This window comes from Ictidomys tridecemlineatus, unplaced genomic scaffold (genome assembly GCF_052094955.1).
Source record: "Ictidomys tridecemlineatus isolate mIctTri1 unplaced genomic scaffold, mIctTri1.hap1 Scaffold_75, whole genome shotgun sequence".
NCBI classification, from domain to species: Eukaryota; Metazoa; Chordata; class Mammalia; order Rodentia; family Sciuridae; genus Ictidomys; species Ictidomys tridecemlineatus.
Window position 1 is genome coordinate 123,742 of NW_027525461.1, and position 20,530 is coordinate 144,271.

The 20,530-nt window shown below is 33.2% G+C and overlaps 1 pseudogene across 1 annotated transcript in view; it reads left to right on the plus strand.

The window, feature by feature from the left end:
• Positions 1-20,530, plus strand: part of LOC144364783 (endothelin-converting enzyme 1-like) — a 79,152-nt pseudogene that overhangs the window by 7,391 nt on the left and 51,231 nt on the right. The window contains exons 3-5 of the transcript XR_013433928.1: positions 2,275-2,310; positions 4,244-4,337; positions 16,741-16,814. The product of XR_013433928.1 is annotated as an endothelin-converting enzyme 1-like (transcript). The remainder of the gene's footprint in view (positions 1-2,274; positions 2,311-4,243; positions 4,338-16,740; positions 16,815-20,530) is intronic.

The following is a 20,530-nucleotide window of genomic DNA, read 5'->3' on the forward strand; positions in this document are numbered from 1 at the left end:
CACTAGTCATCATCTTAGAGATACTGGTGCCCCAACAATAGCACATCTTTTTCTTTTTCTTTTTTTTTTTTTTTTAACCATAGTGCTGGGAACTGAACTCAAGGCCTCATGCATGTTAGGCAAGCACTCTACCACTAAACTATGTCCCCAGTCCAGCATAACGGTGCATTTCTAATGGCCTTGAAATATGGTGTAAATAATGGCCTTATGTAAAATAGTCATCTGGTGGGGTTTCCATCTTTATAAAGTAAATATTCTTCAGCATAATAAAATTCCTGATCCTTTAAATTTATTCTTCTACTCTCTGTCATGGCAATGGTGACATTTTAGCCTCATTTGATATGGGTCATCAATTTTTTCATGCTTCTGGAACCCATTCACACTAACTGTTGGAGGTCTTGATATGGTTTTAGATCCTTAGTACTGGGAGGGTGTTTCCGAATATACTTCTCCCTTATCCAATCTGATGTTCCTTTCATTATCATTAAGCACTCTCAAAATTTAATTCTATACTTTTTTTTCCAGTTTATGCTGGCTGGGTATTAAAGATCTTTTGGGATATAGGTCCTTTCCTGAATGACAATATCCAGCATATTGAGACTTAACACTAGTTAAGGCCTACGGAAAGAGAGAACCTGTGAACAAATCTTGAGGGCAAAGAGGAGACACTTATTATTTTAATGAAGAGACATGTCTGAATCATCTCTGAGTAATGGGGGACCATTTCTGGAAATGTCCTCATCTGATTGTCAAGCCCCATTCTTTCTCAACTAAGACTCTGCTCTTAGCTTAATATACCTGTCTTGACTGGAGTTTAGCTCACTCTGACTGAATTCATTCTTTGGCTTATTATGGACTCCTACTTCAGGAGATTTTTTTTCTCTTCTTTTTTGTGAGGTACTAAGTAGTCACTTTGAGCTTTCGGTTGGATATTAATCACTCTCAGCTTTTCATTAACTTATTTCCAGTCCATTCACCCAGCTAAACAATAATCTTAATCACCATGAGCTATTACAATAAAATGGAATTGACAGGGGCTGGGGCTGGGGCTCAGTGGTACAGTGCTTGCCTCATGCATGTGAGGCACTGGGTTCAATCCTCAGCACCACTTAAAAATAAATACATTTTTAAAAAAGATATTGTATCCATTTAAAACTAAAAGAATATATTTTTCTAAATGCCATAGACAGGGCTGGGGTTGGAGCTCAATGGCAGAGCGCTCACCTTACGCATGCTAGACCCTGGGTTCAATCCTCAGCACCACATAAAAATAAATAAATAAAATAAAGGTATTGTGTCCAACTACAACTAAAAAATAAATATTTTTAAAAAATGCCTTAGACAGATTGCTTAACAAAGCGAAATTTTTCACAGTTTCAGGGTCTGAGAAATGCAAAATCAGGGTGCTGGCTCATTTGGTTCCTGGTTAAGGCTCTTTTCCTGGCTTGCAGACCACCATCTTCTTGCTTTGTTCTCTCACATTCTTTCCTCGGTGTGTTCACAAAGAGACACAGCTCTCTTCCTCTTTCTGTATGGCCATGAATCCCATTATATTAGGGCTCACTGCTACAATCTAATTTAACCTGAATTATCTCCTAAAAGCCCTATATCCCAGTACAATCACATTTTTAGTCCAGAGAAATACCCAATTCCATTGTTCTTATAATTTTCATTTTCCCTATATGTACCATTCCACTGGTGTACCAATCCCATTAACCATCCATAAAAATTTTAAGACTTAGACTGTAACTTGTGATAGGAGCCCTCAATGTCAGGTAGGCATCTAATGCTCATATGCAAAACCCCATCTTATTGCTTGCTCCTTCAGACCTTATTCTTGCCCTCAACAGTTATAGGTTGGGTTTCCTGGGAAGGTGACGACAAGACATGAACAGGTAGGGTATTTGGAGAGTGCCCTTTGGATTAAACACTTGTAGAAGAGTGGGAAAGAAAAAAGGATTGGGGAGAGAGATTGTGCAGATACCATAGGGAGTTTTGGAGGTTCAAAATGACTATTATAGTTGTCCCAAGTTGGGCAAGTTGGCCAGTCTCTTATATTTCCACTTTGATCCCCAATCGATATGTGGACCAGGCTGGGAGAGGACCTTAGCAAAGGTGACAGTCTGCAAATGCAACACTTCTAAAGGCACCAAAGACTCGGTCAACAGCAGGCTCAATAGCTGGGACAAATCCTTACTCGAAGGGGGATGGTGGTAGCATATCACCATGTTCATGAAACATTTAAATCTCTTATTGTTTTTGTTTTCATATCAGGGAGAAAACTTCCACTCCCATGAGGAAAAAAAAATGGTAAGAGCTTAATCCCTTACTTTCTAGGGAAGTAGGAATAATTTCACTAACAGTTGAGATCAGAAGGAGGAACCAAATTTAAAACACTAAGCCCATTCTGGGCTTTTTGTTTCAGTCTCACTTTGTTTCTCTCTGTTTTTTCCCCCTCTTGTCTGTAGGATTTAACAAATTTTCTGTTTTATGTGGCAGACCCAAAATCTATGAAGTTGTCCAGTTCTGCTTTTGACTGGGTGATATATCTGGTTGTGGGTAACAAGTACATTTGCCAAACCTTAACTCTTTGTTTAATTGGCTTTATGCAATGTAATTTTTTATAAATTTTATTTATTATAAAAATTTCAAACATCATCAAAAGCAGAAAGAATAAATCAAGGAATGCTGCTTATATTTAATACCCAATTAAGTAAATATCAGGATTTTAAAATATTTTTTAGTTTTAGGTGGACACAATATCTCTATTTTACATTTATGAGGTTCTGAGCATTGAGCCCAGTGCCTCATGCATGCTAGGTGAGCACTCTGCCACTGAGCCACAACCCTAGCCCCCTTTATTTTATTTGTATGTGGTGCTGAGGATTGAACCTAGTGGCTTCCACATGTGAGGCGAGCGCTCTACCACTGAGAGGATTTTTTTTAATATTTTTTTATTCATTGATGGACACAATACCTTTATTTTATTTGTTTATTTTTATGTGGGCTGGGAATCGAACTCAGTGCCTCACACATGCTAGGCAAGTACTCTACCACTGAGCAACAACCCCAGCCCAATATCAGGATTTTTATACAAGCCAATATTTTTATTTCTATCTGTCAGATTTTTTAAAATCTTATTTTTCATTTGTTTCCATACTTGGGAATGGAGGAAAATTATATTATCTTAAATACAAACACAAAACAAAACACCCTGAGAAACTTCACATGAAATCTGGATTTGTGACAGCTCTTTGGGTGATTAAAAAAAAAAAAAAAAAGGTCTGGCAACACTGGCTAGGGTGGTGACTATCAGCTGGCTCTGAGAAGCAGCTCCTGGCTTTAGACGGGTGTGAGCTCTCCTCTTTGAGATCTTAGTGTCCACCCCTCTCAGTGTGGCGGCCTAGTGCCAGTTCACCGTTCATCACAGAGCTTAAATTGTTGCTTTTATTATGTCTGTCCCTCTTTCCAATTTTGTATGTTACCTCTCCGGCTTCTGAAGGCCCTAGCTTTGTAGACAGCTATTTTAGTTTACCTCAAGACCAGATCAGGTGATGCATAATCACAATGTCTAAGTGTTTGCAGCAGCTTTACTATAAGACAAAGCTGGAATATAAACATCCATCAGTAGGTACACTGACAAACTGTAGTATGATCATACAAAGGAGTACCATAGCAGTACTTGAAAGGAATGAATACAACATGGATGAAACTCAAAATAATTTATTGAGTAGAGAAACAATACAAAAAAGCAAAACCAAACCAGATCTAATGCATGTTGTACTTACTAATCCATTTTTTTTTTAAATTCTAGAAAATTCAATTAACCTATAATAACAGAAAGCAGATCAGTGGACAGACAGTGGATGAGTGGTTGCCTGAGATGAATAAAGGAAGAGAAATGGTTTACAAAGGCCAATGAGGCAACTTTTAGAGATGATATATTTGTCATCTTGATTGTGGTAATAGTTTAATGGGTATACATACATGTTACAGCTCATCAAATTATAAACTTTAATTATATGTAATTTATTGTGTTAATCCTATATTGATAAAATTGCACTAAAAACAAAATAACAAATGTCTGTCATAAATGGCAATAGCTACTCAATATACGTCTACCTAAGTGTCATTGACAGAAGGTATTTATATTTAATTTTATTTATTGATTGTTTACATTGATTTAGAAGGAAAGGTCTGCAATTCTGATCCTGATAACTTGTTATTATATTTTCTTTCCTAGGAACACTAAGATTAAAGAGAAAGCCTAAAAGCTTTTGGAAACAGATAACAGTGGCTGCCTCTGGGGAGAATTAAGAACAAGAGTAAAGATATGGGCAAGTATTTTAGTCATCTTTTTTTTTCTGCTGTGACTAAAAGACCCAACAAGAACAATTAGAGGAGGAAAAGTTTATTTGGGGACGTACAGTTTCGGAGGTCTCAGTCCGTAGATGGTCAATTCCATTCCTCATGTATGTATACCTGTTAAACCATTACCACAATCAAGATGAAGGCTCTCATAATCCAATCATTTCACCTCTAAGCCTTCTTGCACTGTCTCACAGGTTTGAGCTTTTGGGGGACACCTAACATCTAAACCATAACAGCAAGTAACTTTTTATTGTTTCAATAGGTCATTCATATGCATGTGATATTTATAATAAAAGTTCTTTTTACAAAATAAACCTGGTTATAAAATATATGCAATGAAAGATCATAGGAAAATCATTTAGATAGGTTTCCATAAAATATTTTACCCAGAGATGATTTACATTGGGTGGAAGGGTAAACATCTGATAATGATGAGGAATTAAGAAACTAATCATCTATTAAATCCAGGAAAACAGGTTGAACATTCCTGCTGTCAAGCTCAGAGAGGGTTGTTGGAATGCTTTTGTTGTAATTGTTCATCCTCTCATTTATCATACGGTACACAGTAACAGATTTATTTTATTGTTTGTTAACACTTTTTAATCCAGGGCTAGGTAGAGTACTTGTGTATGAGGCCCTGAGTTCCACACCCAGCACTGCAAGCAAGCAAACAACAACAAAAATCAATCCATACTTTCATTCAGTTTCACTGAGTACTAGACAATGCCTTGGGACTACTGAATGAAAGTAGATTCAAACTTAGTTATACTGACCAACTAAACTTAATGTTTCTTTTTTTCTGTGATACTGGGGGTTGAACCCAGGAGCAATCTACCTCTGAGCTACATCCCTAGCCCTTTTTAATTTTTATTTTGTGACAGGGCTGTGCTAAGCTGTCTGTTAGATTGGTTTCTCTGTGTGTATGGAAACAATGTCTTAGTCATTTATTTGATCAAGGATGATTTCCAAAAGTGGGCTAGGCCTTTTGAAATGAGGTGAAAATTCCAAGGACACCAAGAAACTTGGACTAAGCAAATTGTTGTTCTACTGATTCTTTAATCTCTATCTTAAATAATGTGTAGAAACCGTTAGTTTCTTCCCATGTTAGTTCCAGTCTTATGCCTATGGATTTATTTCTTTTTTCTTTCTCTTTTTCTTTCTTCTTTTTTTAAATATCTGAGTAGTTCTGGTCCTCTACATTTAGGGATAGAACTTTGTCTACAACCATGTTATTGACTCTAAAAGGAAAGGTAATTTGGATACATCTTATTATAAACTTTGGGGCAGAATTGATTTGTCATTTTTGGAAGGAATTATGTTCTGAGTTAAAAAAAAAAAAAAAGGAAAAAAATTCATGATTTAACCCAATTATGGACTGATAGTAGGACACCATGGCATATTACTGCCACCAACTGGCATCACATCTTAATTGCAAGAGTAGAAAAAGGAAAATAATTTCTGATTTTTAAAATATAAGCAACATCAAATTTCCTGTAACCAAGTGAAAAAATTTTAAGTAAGAATACTTCATTTGCGAAATAAAAATGAGGAAGTTGTCATGATCCCTAAAACACAGGGTTTGTGAAAGTAAGAAAAGTGAAGGGATAAGGAAGTAGGGTCAGATGACAGAACACGTTTCTTTGGTCTAAATATTCAGTAGCTGCATCTGGAACTAGATCTGCAAAAAAGTAGTGGAAAGGAAGAATAATTCATAAAAATATTTCTTTAAAATGCCTTCATGTGAAAGAACATAACCATTATCATCATCAAAGTTGACTGAATCTTGGGCTGGGATTGTGGCTCAGTAGCAGAGTGCTTGCCTGACATGTGTGAGGCACTGGGTTCGATTCTTATCACCACATATAAATAAATGAATAAAATAAATGTCTATTAACAACTAAAGACTATTTTTAAAAAGTTGAATTTTAAGCAGAACTGAATTGTTTTGTGAGCTAACATTATCTAGAGAGGAAAAAGGCAAAAGTTTAGCTAAAATTTCAAGGAATCATACTCTCTATAGAGTCACAAACTAGTTCTTTGTGTTATAAAACAAAGTTCCTCATGTTATTGGTTAATTAGATCGAATACATTGTTAGACACATTTTGATTTGGTATATATGCAAGGAAAATATCAAAGGCAATTTAAGACAATAGTATATAAAAAAGTCTTTTTAAAATAAACCATAGAAACTCTTCTTCAATGTCTACCAATTTCATAGAATATGGAATGCATTTTTCTGTTTGTAATTTTAAATGTCAACTTTGGATGAGGTGGGCCAAGAGACTGAGTTGAAATAAAGGTCTAATGGCATGTATTTTAAAAGGCATATCCTTCTTTTTGATATTTCAAGCATATCTATGACTTGTTAATGAAAAAAGCCGTGTTTGAAAATCTTTGCCAAGGGATTTGAAATCTTAAGAAATTCTTAAAAGCAGAGGCTTCTGGGAAATATGTAATCCTGCAATGAATTTATCATGTTATGGAATCTCTATTACTTTACCAAATAGCTAAAGGATGAATGAATCTGCCTTTTGTTTACATTTATGATTGATCAGACCAAATCAGCTGGTATGAAGAATTTGAGACAAAACAGAGATAAACTGGAAAAAACATCAAGGCATTCCTTGAATGACATTACATATTTTAGATGATAGTTTATAATCCATAAGAAACTACAGAGACCTTTTGTGTAAGTATATAATATTGCTTTTTTTTAAAAGGAGGAAAATGAAGGATCTGAACTGTTTAGGTGACTATTACAATAGTGGTGTAAGGCAATGGGAAGAGATGGGGAGTGAAGGGTTTGATGAAGATGGCTGCAGAAAAAAAACAAGGGATCTGAATGAATTAGGATATGATGGGACTCAGGTTAAAAAAAAGTCAAGTATGGCCTTATAATTTAGACCCTGAGGACTACGTAATTATTTACAAACACCAGTTCAATTTGTGTGAGGGCAAAATAAAGAAAGTGTTAGGTTTCCACATACTTAGAAAGTTGACTATTTATGCTCTTGGATAATTTTAAAATTTTTTTTAAAGTGCTAGGCTGGGAATATAGCTCCGTGGTATAGCACATGCCTCAAGAGGCCCTGCCTGCATGAGATGAGGGGTAAAGGGCTGAGGGGGAGGAGAGAAGCTAAAAAATACTTAGCAAAATATTATCACTGTAATAACACAATGGATTTTTTTGATGGTGGTGGTAGGTGGGGACTAAACCCAGGGCCTCACACATGCTAGGCAAATACTCTACTGAGCTATACCCCTGACCTGTTCATTTTAAATTTTTGGACAGGGTCTCCCTAAGTTGCCCAGGTTGGCCTTGAATTTGTGATCCTCCTGCCTCAGCTTCATTCAGATACTAATATCAGTTCATTCAGATAATATGAAAAACTGATAAGTTTTTACCTTTGCTTTCTTCATTTAGAATTATTATTAACTTGTCAGCCAAGTATATTCATTTTTTTGTTTTCCCAAAAGATAATTTTATTAATTGAGTAATTGTCTGTTTTGCCTCTACTACTTTAACTGTGCTTACCTAAAATGACTGTTCCTTTTCATTCATGTATGGAATGTGCATGTGAGAGCACATGTGTATATATAAACATATTTCAATATTCCCAACTTACATCTTTTTGTAGCAGTAACTTTGTGTATCTTCCATCTTAATTTTTACCATGACAAACCAGATTTAGGTTAACTACATACATTTCATCTTGCATTTAAATTTTAGTATTTCATTTATTTAAAACATTGTTTCTCAAACCTCAGCATGCATAAGAATCATCTAAAGACATGTAGAAACAGATTATTGGGCCTCACCCTCAGGATTTAACAAGTTTCTAAATGATGTTGATCCTGGTGATTTGGGAACAATATGCTACAAATGCCTGATTAAATATTGTGTTGTTTTCTGGCTTGACCTATTACCCAATTCCAGTATGATAATATTATCTGGAGTTATTTGAGATATCCCATTCATTTTTTCCAATTTTCTTTTTATTTATTTATTTTTTGTTCTATACAGCTATGATTAGTGTTCTACAGTTTTATGCCAAACAAATATGAAACGATTTATTTTCTTTTACCATTGTCTTTTTTCTCATTGTTAAGAGGAGAGGGAGATGTTTTACCTAGTTTTATCTTTATATAAAAGGTAAAATAGAAATATCATTTATTGTTAAATATTTCTGTACTGAACATAAAGCAAACACAGTTTATTCTGTTTTGAGAATATCCTCCTCTTCATTATTAGGAAGAGAAATGTTTTTTACGTAGTTATATATTTTTTAAAATACAATTAAAATGTTTATTCAGTAAGTTGTGTGATACTACACATTGCTCTCTAATTTCATGGCCTTTAATATCTTCTGCATATGTCTGCTTTTTCTTTTCTTTTTTTGTTTTCTATTTTCTTTTTATCTTACTTCTCTCTGTGTACAGTAATGCCCAATTACCTGGTTGTCAGATGCATAAAGACTTCAGTGATTTGAAATATATACAACTTAAACATAAGGTAGAAATTGCTTCTAAAAAGCCAAAGTTGCTGTCATAAAAAATTAATGCACTTGCCTTCAAAAAGAAGTTATTATCTATTTTCTTAAAGTCAGGAGAGAAGGAGAAGCAACAAATTGAAGATTAACCTTAGATACTGTTCTGCTGGTAGTGTTTTGAAATGGCAATTCACAAAAAAGACAGAAAGGTTAGTTTATAGATCTTATGTTTCAGAGCAATCTGGGGCTCTTCTTTAGCAGTAGACTACCTCTCTTGAATCCAGAAAACTTTGTGCCACACAACTCTATTTAAGAACAGAAGTTGGGCACCTTGGTGCATGCCTCTAATCCCAGTGACTTGGCCGGCCTGAAGCAGGAGGATGGAAATTTCAAGGCCAGCCCAGACACTTAAATAAGACCCTGTCTCAAAATAAAAAGGATGAGTATGTAGCTCAGTGATAAAGAACTCTTGGGTTCTAGTCCCTAGTACTGAGGGGTAAAAAAGGGAAAAGAGAAAGAGTATTGTATTATAGAAATATGCAGGATATTTTCACTTTTAAAATATTGACTTGGGACTAGGGATATATATTTCAGTGGTAGAGGGCATGGTTAGGCACAATTCCCTGTCTTCAGTTCTGGAACCAAAAATAGCATGTTGTCTTAATTCTTTGAACAACACACTTTAATTCATTTGCATTTGTCCTTCGATGCCATGTAAATGATGTATTTCTGTATTTTAACTACATTTATTATGATGATTCATTTTAGTTCTTCTTTCTGTTGACTCATTTTCACTATCCCTTTGGTTGCTTATATCTGCTAATTTTGTATATTTTCATTATGGCTTTTCTTCTGTTTAAGTTGAGTAGCTTCCTTCGAGTTCTTTGTTGTCTCTTTTCCCATTATTTACTTGTGTTCATGATAGCTCTTAAAATTGTTTTATGAATGCCTTTTTGTTTTCACCCAAACTCTTAAAAATTTCATCATGTAGATTATTTGCATTTGAAATTGTTTTTCAAAATCAAATATTGAAAAGTGGAAGTTATCAACATTGTTTATACTGATTTTTTAAAACTTAGAACCTATTTTTCAGTCATTCTCTAAATTTGTTTCAAAATAGTACTTTAATTCCCATATGTCTATATTAATCATCATATCTTCTGAAGCTCAGTTGAATAAAATGTGTGAGACATATCAATCACCTTTCTTTCAACAAAGCACAGAGGGCTTGCTGAGAACTTAATTCTAAGTTGGACAATAATTATCCATATTGTCAAGGATGTTTTGTTCTCATCTTTGTCCTCTTTTTTTGTGGTATGTATTGAGGCATAGATTAAAAGATAATCATTTTTATTCACTTTGCAGGACAAGTCTTAGGGACTAGATAAAATGGGCAGGAACATTTAATCCTCTGCTTCAAAGACTATGTGCATGGACAGTTACAAGGCAGTTATGGCCAGATATGATTATCGGCTTTGGAATAAAATGCTCCTTGACATTGCTTATATCTTAGCTGAGAAGAGAGAGAATCAGGTTAGTTATTTTGTAGGGTACAGATGTGATGAGTTCCATAGCTTCATAAGTTACTAGAGTGATCTTATCAGTAGTACTTTTAATCTGTTTTCCAAATATCCCACTTTCTTATTATGAATTAACTAATGTGTCCCTATTATCAGTGTTTATGCATTGAGTTAAACTCTATACTACATTTTTGTTAAAAGTTTTCAACATTCTGTAGTTCTTCAGGTCTGTTATCCCAGTTTATAAGTATTCTAACTTTTCATTGGAGGTAAACTCTTTTTGGAGTACTTTTATTATTAAATTGAAACAGGCTGTTAACAGTTACATTTTATTTCCTACTTTCCTTATTTTTCTTTTCTATTAATTGAAAATTTAAAGTATAGTGTTTTATTTGCTTGACCCGTTAAATAAAGAAGGCTCACATTGCAGTACAGTTTTTATTAACTCTTAATCCTCAGAACTAAGTACCCTTATAATAGCTCTCAGTTGGACATATTAGAACAGTTTATGGATTTAACTTATCTAAGAAACATTTTCTTACACTAATTCTGGTGGATTTATAGTCTGAGACTGGGAACATTTTCCCCCAATTTGATGAAGTTTTTATACTTTAGGAGAAAGTTTTTTTTTTTTTTTTTTTAAACATGGTCATGAATAAATAGGACTTTCTTTGATTTAGCACTTTGTTTGGAATTATGAAAATAATGGTTTCTTCCAAGAATCTTTTTCAGAATTATAGTTATCTCATTTTTAAGCAACTGCTTTTAAACTGTATGCCAATACTTCAGAACTTGTTCACTTCAAATTTTTGTTAGATGGCAGTTTTCAGAATGAGCAACATTGGTTTAACTTTATTTTTCATTATTTTCTCACCTATGTAATTTTCTAATGATGTTGCAGATAGTATTAATCTAATACTGGCTGGCTACCTCTCACTTTTAAGGTGAAGATGCTTATTTGAACAAAGGAGAATAAAGAATTAAGTATCTGTATTAATAATGAAGTAATTGATTCTGTTTTAATTTTTTCCAAATTGAGTTTGGGAAAAATTTTAAAATGTGGTCAAGATCATTATATAAGGGCAGTCTTGATAAATGGTTTCAAGATAAATTTCAAGATAAAACTCTTGAAGGATTAAATATTTCTTTATACTTTATTGTTTGACACTATTATGTTAACTTGTGGTTGATTTTATATTTGCATATGGTTTATTATTTATTAACATTTCTTAGCATCTCTAAACTTTTTCTGTGAAGAAAGACATTATGTATGTGAAATTGCTTTATTTATTAATAGTAGGGTGAAAATCATTTTGCTTTAGAATATTGACATTTCTTTTCTTTGGCTTTTAGTTGCTGAAACCATATATTAGTGATTGATAGAATGGGTTTTGGAGCCAAACTTTCTGGATTCCCATTTCTCTGTGCCTTTTACTAGTTGGATAATCTTAACCTACCTGGTCTCATTTTCTTCAAATGCAAAGTGGGAAAGATAATGACAGTTACTTCTTTCTAAAAGAGATTAAGAGAGTTTGGAATGGTGTCTGGAATTTAGTAAGTTGCTGCTCTTACTCTATAATGACAAGAGGGCTAATAGTATTTGTCTGTGTTCATACAGAATGTTTGAATACCTACTTATAGTAATAATAGACATGGCTAATGGGGAAATCAGGGAAAAAAGACAAGTTAGTGAATTTAGAAAAATTGCTGTTAAGGAATATTAATATGATGCATTTTCATTTTACTTACCTATTGATTCTCAGAACCCATATTCTATTTATTAAATTCACTAAGTATTTTATAATTCTTAAACAGACAGATTATTTCTGTTTTTTATGGTTAGGATTTGAAAAGTTTAGTACAATCTGTCATCATCAAAAAAAAGAGACCATAGAGTATAAATAATTTCTCTTTTAATTTTTGTCTTTATATTTAAATTTTCCTACTCATTTTTAAGTGTTTCTTAAAAAGTACAAGTTTTCATTGCCTTGTACTTTTATCCCTTCTGTTATTTTACTTTATCATTCATCTTTCTCACCCATGCTACAGGTATAAAACTTTAATTCAAGTTTCTAATATTTGTTAATCATTACCTTGTAGTATTTTGGGGTTAATATACAGTTGGCCAAAACCACAAATACCTCCACATCATATAATTATATCTATAAAAGAAAAGTATGACTTTAAAATTTTAATATCTTTTTTGAGTCTAGAGTAATTTAAAATTTTTTCTTTTTGTTGGTTTTTACATTCCTTTTGTTTTTTTTAACAGTTCTGAAAATCGGCTTTATTTTAGAAACCAGTTTCTTAAAATAAACCTTGTTTTTAAAAATCACTTTACAAACATTTTGTATCTTGTATTTATTAACTTAGTGACTTTGGACAAGCAGCTTAACATCTGTGCTTCATCTGTATGGTATCAATACCAGTGATCCTTTCTCAGTACTGGCATGTAGTTAAAACAACGTGAAGAATCAGAACTCTTACAAACTTAAAATTATGGTCAAAATTAAGTTAAATAGAATCAAGGAAATAAAATAAGTGTTAAATTTATTTAACAAGAATTTTAATGTGCTTTTAATTTTTTTAAATCATAACCTTATTTGCTACAATTGTACTGTCCCTCAATTTATATAAATTTTCTGTTTTTCCTGTTGTTTGGATCCTTTATCTTTTAGATCCCCTATTATATTTTTCCCCTTAATTTAGTCTCCTTTTCTGGTATAGGATATTATCTGATACATTTATGAATAAAAGGATATCAGGGAAGTAAATATTTGAGATTTTGCATGTTTACAAAATATGGATTTGGCCTCTTATTTAATAGTTGACTGCAATTTAGATTTAAATATTACAAATTATTTTCTTCAGAATTTGTCTCTATCTTCCAGTATTGCTCCTGAGAAGTTCTTCGCTATTAAGATTTCAAGGGCTAGGATTGTGGCTAAGTGAGAGAATGCTTGCCTAGCATGTGTGAGGCACTAGGTTCGGTTCTCAGCACCACATATAAATAAATAAGATAAAGGTTCATCAACAACTTTACAAATAAATAATTAATTAAAATATTTCAAGCCTCTCTCCTTCCCTCCCTCCCTCCATTCCTCCCTTCCTTCCTTCCTCCCTTCCTTCCTTCCCTCCCTCCCTCCCTCCCTATTGAACTCGGTGGGGGGGGGCACTTAACCACTAAGCCACCTCCTTAACCCTTTTAATTTTTTTATTTTGAGACAGCATCTCACTAAGTTGCTGAGGCTGGACTCAAACTTGGAATCCTCCTGTCTCAGTCTTCCAGTCACTGGGATAACAGTCTTGAGCTGCTCTGCCAAGTAATGACCCTGTTTCTTGTCTTTAGAAACTTTTACATTTTGCTACTTGTTCCTAGTATTCTGAAATTTTACGGTGCTATACTCTGGTGTATGTTTTTTCCAGATTGGTGGGTATCATTGTGGGGTTGTCTAGTGGTAAACTAATGTTTTCATTATAGGTCCTCAGATGTTGGCTTTGGTAATTTTTTTTTCTCCTGTAAAAGATCAGCTTCTTTGCAGAAGCATGTATAATGGCTGTCTTGACATTTTGGAGTTGGGTAGGGTGAGGAAGTGCTTGACATTCTGCACATCACATATAATTGTTAATGTGAATCACATATGTGTGTGTGTGTGTATGTATGCATATGTATTATGTATATATACGATGATTCCAAATCTCTGGTTTATTTTCCTCAAGAAATAAATGTCTGGACTTCCAAAATAAGTATGTGGTAGAAAAATTGCCAGGCTGCCTAGGTTTGGTGAGGACATGGGAATTTAATTGCATATTTTACAGACTATATCACTTTCCATCTTCTGTGGAACAGATGCAGTCTGTTTCTGCATTTTACAGAGCAAAATGGCTTTTTGTTTCACAGATAATAGCTGTCATGATTTTTCTACCTCTTTCTTTGATTTGAATGTTCCCTCCTCGTCTCCTTGCTATTCATATATTTGTGATTTGAGACTGCAGGTATTTTCTGGATTCTTTGAAGATGAAAAATCTTTTCTCCTTCCTATTTTGCTTCAAATTTAAAGGGATAAAGGGATTAGTTAAATCTTTTTTTTTTAAATAGTTTTTTAGTTGTAGATGGATAGGATACTTTTATTTGCTTGCTTATTTCTTTGTTTTTTTTTTTTGTTTGTTTTTATGTGGGTACATCCCAGTGCCTCATGGATGCTAGGCAAGTGCTCTACCCTGAGCCACAACCCCAGTCCCAATTAGTTAAATCTTTATCATTTGAAAATGATGAAGTTTATCATAGCCCCCTTTTAACCTAAGCTTTTTATAGTAAGGCTTATGCAAAATTAAGTATTATCAACCCTCTCTTAATAATCTAATGTGTCCCATTATCAAACATTTTTAGACACTAGATATAGTAACATGTGCCTATAGTCCCCTCCCCACTTTGGAAGATCACTTGAACCTATGAGTTTTAGACCAGCCAGGGCAGTGTAGTGTTTTTTTTTTTCTGTTTTCCTACTCATCTACTGTTTTTCTTCTGTTTGGTCCTGAAATACTTTTACACAGTATTTTTTTAAATTTTTTATTTGTTTTAATTAGTTATACATGATAGTAGAATGCATTTATGCACTTTGATATCTATAGATGGGATATAATTTTTTCATTTTTCTGAGTGTTCATGTTATAGAATCATATTGATCATGCAGTCACATACATACATAAAGTAATAATGACTGTTTCATTCCATTATCTTTCCTATCCCTAAATCCCCTTTCCTCCCCTTTTTTCGATTCCCTCTACCTAGTCTAAGGTAACATTCTTCTTTTATTGTGAATTAGCATCTTTATATTAGAGAAAACATTTGGCCTGTGGTTTTTTCGGATTGGCTTATTTCACTTAGCATGATTTTCTCCAACTCCATCTATTTACTAGCAAATGTCATAATTTCATTCTTCTTTAAAGCTGAGTAATATCCCATTGGGTATATATACCCCTTTTTTAATCCATTCATCTATTGAAGGACACCTAGGTTGGTTCCATAGTTTAGCTATTGAGAATTGAGCTTCTTTATACATAGAGTGGCTGCATTACTATAATATGTTGATTTTAAGTCCTTTGGGTATAAACGGAGGAGTGGGATAGCTGGGTCAAATGGTGGCTCCTTTCCAAGTTTTCTGAGGAATCTCCATACCACTTTCCATAGTGGTTGCACCAATTTGCAGTTCCATCCCAGTATTTTTATTATTCTTCACACAATATCTATCTCTTTTTTCCTTTCATTATTTATTATAATCACATCCTTCTTTATACCCTCAATTTCTTGCCTCTGTCTCCCTTCGTCATACTCCCTAGAAAACCCTGTATCACCATATGCACCACACTTGCATCAGAGTACCTGAAAGTGACTGGGGAGGAAACCTAACTATAATGGCTGGATTTTCTGTTAATCTGTCAATGGAACCTTTTTAATGCTGCCTAGTAAACCCTATGATATTTCATTCTAGAGTTATTTGCACTTCCTTACAAGGTTATGCCTTACCTCAAAACTATAAAACCTCCTGTCTTGTCTTCACACTTAGTTGATTATCTTGTTCTTTAATGGAAACAATCAGAAGAGGATTATTCAAGGATTAAACCTACCTGTCTGGCTACAATAGTTGTAATATCTATACGTTCTGTCTTTTCTCTTACTACAATGCCCTCTAAGGCCAGTCCTTATATTTGTATAATGAATCTAATCCCCGTTCACTTTAGAACATTGTTTTTCAGATTGTTCTCTCTCTCTTTTCTGACTTCAATTTGTCCCCTGGGATTAGATAAGTCTTATCATTATGCTAACATGCTGTAATGGCTCCCATCTTTTAGCAGATGATACTTTGGAGATAGGAGCCTGATCACTTTACCTTGTTAGTCACTATGTAGTATATATCTATTTTTTCTTCTTGTTTCTTTTCTCTTTAATAAATGGGGATTGAACCTAGAGGCACTACTGAGTTCTTTTTCAATCCCCAGTTGTTCTTATTTTTTTTTATTTTTAGACAGGGTCTCACCAAGTTGCGGAGGATCTTGCTAAGCTGCTGTAACTGGCTTCAAACTTGAATTCCTCCTGCCTCAGGCTCCTGAGTCCTTTAAATTACAGATATTCACTACCATTCCTAGCTAATCCGTGTCTAGATAGAGACAGCAAGAGATTTAAGGTGATAAAGCTGTAGAAGTAATGCAAGTATACTGGTTATTTCAAACATCTATTGCATAATGAGAGAAAGGATAGATAATAACCAGGATTTTAAAACATTTGGAAATGTTCATTCCAAATAAAATAGCCAGTTTTTCAATTTACGTTTTTTACTGTCTTTTCTCCCCCCACCAGCTACAAGAAAACCAGGACGAAATCGAAAATATGATGAACTCTATTTTTAAGGGCATATTTGTTCATAGATACCGGTAAGGGATTTTTAAAGTCATTTAGAAAGTCTTTACCTTAGATAATTATTGCTTATTTGTAACAGACTAACTGTAAAGCCATAATACTCTACTAATTATTACTTTTGTTTTCTGGAAAACAACTGTGGCTGTAAATGCTATGTAAATGACATGTGGAGAATATGCACTTATTACTGCCACATTCTTCCAAACTCAGACTGTCTACTGTTGGAGGCAGCCTATGGACTTGGCATTTGTACTAATAGAATATTTATGTGATTATTAAATTAATGTAGCCTTAATAAGATATGTTTTTCACATTTGAAAAAAATTAAATGCTTTACTTCTTGATCTGTGTTACTTACTGTCTTGTTTAATGATCAAATTAATGACTAATCTTTTTTAAACATGTCTGTTAAGAAGAAAAAGGACAAGAATAAGAAAGGAATTGTTAGTGAAATATTTTTTGTCATACTACATTACGAATGAGTTTATTTTGTCTTTCTGTGAAGTCATAAAACTTTGAAAATACTACATTATAAAAGCATATTTGACATAAATTAATAGATTGTATGTGTACCTATATTTCTGTTACTTAGATGCAGTATATGTATAGGTAGATACACTCCAATAGAAGCACTGTTTTCAGATGGATTTGAAACTGTAGTTGATAAATTCATATAAAGCAGTAGTTTAACATAAGAAATTTTGTGTGTAGGTGTGTGTTTATATATAACTTTGAGATTTTAGCAGAATTTAAACATTTTAACTCAAAAGTATATAAATATCTTTTGAAACAGGACCAAGGCCTTAGTTTTAGTATGGATTCTCTGGTTAGATCTTTATATCCTCTTTTTTGCATAAACCTTGCATATAATCCAATACTGACCCATTTATTTGAAACAACAAAAAAAGAGCTTACATGTATGTGGCATGCAGTCATGTAGTCTTTTGTTCTTTGTGAATGTATAGTTGAGGTAAAACTGCACATTTAATTGTATAATTGAATGAGTTTTGACATATTATGTACCTGAAAAGCCACAAGATAAATAATAAGTCCATCAACCTTAGAAGATTTTTCTTGGCACTTTGTAGTTCCTCCCTACCTACTTTCTCAGCACTTTACCCTTGCATCATCCTGTTCTGCTATTTGATTCATGGTTCTCTTTTAGACTTTTGCAGCAATAGAATTATGCAATATATATTTCTCATTAGTCTGGCTTTTTTGTCTAAAAAAATTAGTCTTTCACCATTAAATGTATTGTTTACTGTAAGGTTTTCATAGATGCCATCTATTAGACTGACAAAGTTTGTTTGTTTCTGTTCTTCAGAAAGTTTTAATTCAGAATGTACATTGGATTTTATGAGTTGCTTTTCTGCATCTGGAGATCATTGTGTAATATTCTTTTTGAACATTGTTAATGTGATGAACTGAGTTGTTTGACTTTCATATGTTTACATTTATTCATGGGTCAAAACCCACAGTCATGTTGTAGTTTTTTTTTTTTTTTTAATATTATTGAATGTGATTTGCTAGAATTTGCCCAAGAAGTTTTGCATCTTCAAAATATATTAATCTCTCTTTATTTTAATGGATGTATCTGACTACTTTAGGTATAAAGATAACAACACTGAACTTGTAGATTGGTTTGCATTCTGAGCTATTTGTCCTTACCCCCATGCTGCCTTCTTTGAGTAGCATTTGAATAAGATTTTTTTTAAATGAAGTAACTTTTTTTTCTATAGCTTTATTTTATTCATTTATTTTTTATGTGATGTTAAGGATAGAACCCAGGGCCTCACATGTGCTAGGCAAATACTCTACCACAGAACCACAGCCACAGCCCTTGAGTAATATTTTTAAATTAGGTAATATAGTATTTCTACTTTGTTCTTCCTTTTCAAAGTTGTTTTGAGTATTATAGGTCCTTTGCAGAATACAAATTTGGGGATAAACTTGTCCTATTTTACACAATAGCTTCTGAAGTTTTCATATGAATTGTAATGAATCAATTCTTTTCTAATCGTTTTCATATTTTATCTTGTAACTGTGATTTTATTATTTTGTGTTAGATTGTTCCCTGCTATTACACAAAAATACAGTTTTTAAAATTTGTACAAAGTAATTTTATCCTAGCAGTTTTGGTCAGGGTGTGGTGAGTTTTGTTTTATTCTGTTTTTTTTTTTTTTTTTTAGGTTGTTTAGAACTTTTCTACATGTGAGATATGGTCATTTTTGAATAAAGAGAGTTTTACTTTTTGCTCCTGTTATCTCTTCATTCTTTTCTTTAAAAGTATCTTTACTTCTAATTGATGCATCGTAATTATACAAACTTATGGAGTATAATCTGACACTTAATACATGTGCACAAATGTAGATAATGTCAGGGTAATTAGCTTCTCTGTCACTTAAGGCATTTATTATTTCTTTGTGGTAGGAATATTTGAAATTTTCTCTACTACCTATTTTGAAATATTTTCAGTTAATTGTTGTGAACTATAGTTAGGCTGTTGTGTTGTAAAACATTAGGAGTTATTTTTCCTGTCCAGCTGTACCCTTCTACCTGTTAATAATTCACTCTCTGTCTTCTTTTCCCCATGTCCTACTCAGGCTCTGGTAACCACCATTTTCTTCTCCAGTTCTTTGAGATCCAACTTTTGTTCTATATATGTCGAAGAACATATTCTTTCTGAGCCTGACTTACTTCACTTAACATAATGTCTTCTTCTTCATCTCTCGTCTCACAATGGACAAGCTTTCATCCTTTTGATGACTGAATAATATTTCATTGTATCTACATATCACATTTTCGTTATCTATTCTTTTGTCAGTAGGTGCCTAGGTTGATCCTTTATTGGCCATTTTTTTACTGTCTTTGTGAAAAAGTCTGTGTCTTTCAGTCTTTTGAAAACTGGATTGTTTTTGTCTTGAGTTTTTGATTAACTGGTATATTCTAAATATTAGTCCCTTGTCAGATACATGGCTTGCAGATATTTTCTCTATTCTGTCAGTTATGTCTTCATTATTTTGATGGGTTTCAGTATCATGAAGAAGTTTTAGTTTATGATAATCCAATTTATCACATATTTTGTTTCCTGTGTTTGTGAATTGATAGCAAAAAATATCTTTTCCCAGACCAATGTACTGAAACATTTCTCTATATTTTCATCTAGTAGTTGTATAGATACGGGTCTTGCATTTAATTTTTTATCATTTTTTTGTAGTTTTTTTTTATATGGTGAAAGATGGGGATCTAGTTTTCATCTTGTGGATATCCAGTATATATCCAGTTTTTCTGGAACAGTTCAAGGAAGAAACTTTCCATTCCTCAATGCACACTATGGGTACCTTAGCCCAAACTGTCCACTGTTATTTGTGGATTTATCTCTAGGAACTCAATTCTTTTGTACTCTATGTTAACACCATGTTGTTTTGGTTACTATATCTTTGTAGTATCTTTTGAAGTCAGGTATTATAATACCTTCAGCTTTTTTTTGCTCAGGACTGCTTTGGCTATTTGGCACCTTTTGTGATTGCATAAAACTTTTAGTTATGTTCTGAGAAAACATATTTGCTTTGTTAGGAATAATATTGAATTTGTAGATTGATTTGAGTACTGTGGATATTTTAATAATAAAGATTTTTTTACTCCATGAACAGGAAGTGTCTTTCTATTTACTTTTGTCCTCTTCAATTTATTTCATCAGCATTTTGTTATGTTTGTGGTAGAGATTAGT